Source organism: Chrysochloris asiatica, unplaced genomic scaffold (genome assembly GCF_000296735.1).
Source record: "Chrysochloris asiatica unplaced genomic scaffold, ChrAsi1.0 scaffold00149, whole genome shotgun sequence".
NCBI lineage: Eukaryota > Metazoa > Chordata > Mammalia > Afrosoricida > Chrysochloridae > Chrysochloris > Chrysochloris asiatica.
Genome location: NW_006408667.1, coordinates 8,377,571 through 8,381,365, shown reverse-complemented (window position 1 = coordinate 8,381,365; position 3,795 = coordinate 8,377,571). Strand labels below are relative to the sequence as shown.

Below are 3,795 nucleotides of genomic sequence, written 5' to 3'. Positions count from 1 at the left end.
CAGGGAAGAGTAACTAAAAAATCAAAGGGCTCCCTGTGTTTGTGTGTCTTTCTAAACAATTTAGACAACTGCCTATCTTGTGGCTTGTTTATAGAATAGCACGTTACTGGACTCTTGATTTGAATGATAGGTTTACAGAATCTTAGAACTGAAAAATAGTCTCCATAGATTAAGGTTTCTCATTTACATGTTTTGTAGATTTCTGTTCTTTTTCACCTACCCACAGCAATACAAAGGAAAATAGAGACTATAACCCTGAAAAGTGGAGTTCCATAATGGTCAAGGGAATGGAGCTTTTTAAAAGTGTCTCCTCAGAAAATGTGAACAGATCTGGCTTGAAAACAAACGATTAGGACAGTGGTTTTTAAGCCTTTTCAGGCTATAAATAAAAACCTTTTTTGTTTTCACCACTGAATTGGAAGGTTTATTGCATTCTATTTTTGATGAAAAAAAAAACATAACATACATTTAGCACAACCTTGTCATGTACACAAAGCGACAAGAGGCGTTTTAGATCGTGAGGATTAGATCGTGAACTGCCTCACGGGGCAATCAAGTTTTTCTTGAAATAGTTGGACACCAAGTTTGACATTTATTAATTTTCTCTTTTCAGTATAGGCAACAATTCCCCGTTTTCTTTCAGTTCTTTAACAATGTCCAGTCCTCCAACGAGCTCCCCTTGCACGTAGAGCTGAGGGTACGTGGGCCATTTGGAGTACGCTTTTAACCCTTGCCGCACCTCTTCATCCTACAGGATGTCAAATGTCTCGTAGTCGACATTAGTACTATTTAGGATTTGTTTGCTAAATCTGCATTTTGCTTCCTGCTTGTCCCTACTTGTTATAAATCTGCATTTTGCTTCCTGCTTGTTCCTACTTGTCATAAAGAGTACCACGGCGGCTTGGATGATCAGCACTTTGAGCCTGCCCTCTAGTTTGGATATTTTGGGGCAAATCGTATCGAGTTCTGATGCTTCTAGCTCATTGATAATATGAAGTCCTCCTACAAGTTCACCAGACACTTAGAGCTGAGGGTAGGTGGACCAATTGGAATAGATTTTGAGAACCTGACGAACCTCTTCATCTGAGAAGATATTAAAACTGCTAAACTGAATGCTATGCTTCTTAAGAATTTCCACCATCTGTTTGCTGAAATGGCAGCGTGGCTCCTGAAGCATCCCTTTCAGGAAAAGCATGCAGTGGGCAGCGGTGGTCAGCTTCTGGAGATGGAGGATGAGGTCTTCCTGCATGGACCCCTTGGTGCTGGGTGGGAAGGTGCATGCGCTCCATCGAGTTGGTCAATCTTCTGAGAGTTATTGAAGAATAGAAAGGTGGGCACTGAATTAATGTTGTACCTCTCCGACTCTTCCGGGACAGTCTCAGCTTCCAGCTTCACGAAGGACACCTGGGGCTTCCTAGGCCAGCTCCAGCATCACCTGGCTCATCTGGGCACACTGTGGGGCCCATGGTGTACAGGAATGCACCACCACCAGGGACTTAGCCTTGAGGCGCAGCAGCTCCTCAAACTGCCCGGCCGAGCCGACCTCGAACACGGTGGGCGCCGTGTGCTGCCCCATCGAGCTTTGGGGCCAAGAGCTTCGATGGGCTGCGTGGAGTCCTCTGGGCGATGTGTATCGTAAAAATCTATCTTTTATCCTTAGAAAAATATATATAGGCATATGCATCCATACATAATACCCTGATCACCAAATATAGTGGCCAAGATGGAAGTCATGTGGTTTAGTGGTTAAGAGCACAGCAGCTGGACCTACTTAGATCTATAGTTCCCTCCCCCACTTACAAGATTTACAATCTCGAGAATGCTAGTTAATTTCTCCAACCTTCAGTTTTCGCATTTCTAAAATGTGGATAACATCTTCAGTATGGATTTTTTTTAATGAAAATCAAGTAGAAAAAGTAAGTTAAGTAATAAATAGTAAATCTCCTGGCTATAGTAAAGTATTTTTCCAACTGCATGTTACGATCCTCTGGAAGAGTTTGCTAGTAAAATTCATGTTAAAAAAAACAAAAAAGAAAGAAAGTAGAAAATATTTGTTGTACTTCGTAAGTATTGTTCTGAATAAAATTTCTGTTCTATTTACGTAAATGAGCATGTGTAGGACATTTGTGGACAGTGACATAGCATATTTCTTTGTGAGTCATATTAAAAAATGTGTGACTATTATTGTTTATCTTTTTGATGTATTTAAATTAGCTATATTTGCATATACCGTTTGCATAGGGTCAGAATATGCATCCTGCTCCACACATGACACCATTTCACATACAAGGCAAAACAATTCCACAATATACCACTTCTAGCCTTGAGTGCCATGATTCTGATACATTTCACTTCTATAAATGTTATAAATTGCACAATATATGGCCAACATTTTTTCTTTAAACCAGTCAATTTTCTGCCAAATAAACTCAGCAAATACAAAAGGAAAATGTCCACATTTATTTTCTTCAGTGCTCTTCTTGTAGATCTGAGGCTTCAACCTCTACCATCCTCCCTCAACCTAAACCTACTCCAGTATCATCTGTAGTATGGATCTGCTAGCAATAAAACTCTCAGCTTTGACCATCTGTTAACATACACATCTCATCCTCACAAATAAAGAACACTTGTCCTAGAGCTCCAGAATTGTGGTTTCCTTTCTGATACAAAATTAGCTCATGTGCTCACCAGTGTTTCCTTGTATATAATCTCTCCTGTTGGTACATCAGAGTCCTGGTGTGGCACTGTGGGATAACTACTGGACCTAAAGGTCATTTGAACTGCAAGGCTAGTGCTTCAAACTCACCAGCCGCTCCTGGGAAACTCTATGCAGGTCACTCTGAGACGGAACTGACTCCACAGCACTTTGCAACAATGACATTGGCATATTACATATAAGATTTTCTTTTTATCCTTGATTTTCAGCAATGTGGCCATAATTTGCCTTGGTATTGTTTTGCCTGCATTTATTCTGTTTGATATTCAATGAGAATCTTTTATCAAGGGATGGGTATTTCTAACCAAATTTAAAAGTTGTTCAGTCATCAGCCCTTCAAACATTTTCTCTCTTCTTGCCATCTGAGACTCCAATTACATGTTTGTTAGACTATTTGATTTAATCCCTTAGGTCAGTGATGCATTCTCTGTTAATTTTATTTTCAATCTTTTGCCTCTCTGAGATACAGACTGCAAAATCTTCACTGAAATATATTTGAGTACATTGATTCTTTCTTCTGAAAAAAAATACATTCTTTCTTCTTGTATTAGGCTGAGTCTACCAAAATGCAGGTACAAACACAGGACTAGACATTTAAAGATTTCTTTGGGAAAATGTTTGTGAAGGATAAAGGAGAAGAAAATAAAAGAAGGAAGAAAGAATCTTCAGGTCACAATAAAAGAAAGGGACATGTCTTTATAGGAAATGCAGAAAATGTTTTTGTAGAAAATATCTAGGACTGTAATACAGGTCTGAAAAAGCTCTATCAAGCTGATGGTGAATTCTCAACCCAAAATCAGAAGTTCACAGGAATGGGCTTATGAGTTTCCTTGGTACCATCCACATAGTCAGGAGCTGATTGAGAGCAACCTATAGGAAGCTTGACCTTTATGAGCTGCACGGCAGACCCAGAAGAAGAGAAGCACTGGTATCCACTTGGCTCCCACAGTAGGATATCTGAACAGTGCATATTCCTCACAAATCTTCTGTTGTTAAGTCCACTTAATGCATTTTTTAATTGAAGATATTATATAATTATGGGACAGTGGACCTGTTGATTTTTTGAGGGTAGTAAGGGC

General features: G+C 39.6%; 1 pseudogene; it reads right to left on the bottom strand.

Annotated features, from left to right (window-relative positions):
• Positions 1 to 595: 595 nt before the first annotated feature.
• On the bottom strand, positions 596 to 1,576 carry LOC102825790 (annotated as a pseudogene).
• Between the last annotated feature and the right edge of the window lie 2,219 nt (positions 1,577 to 3,795).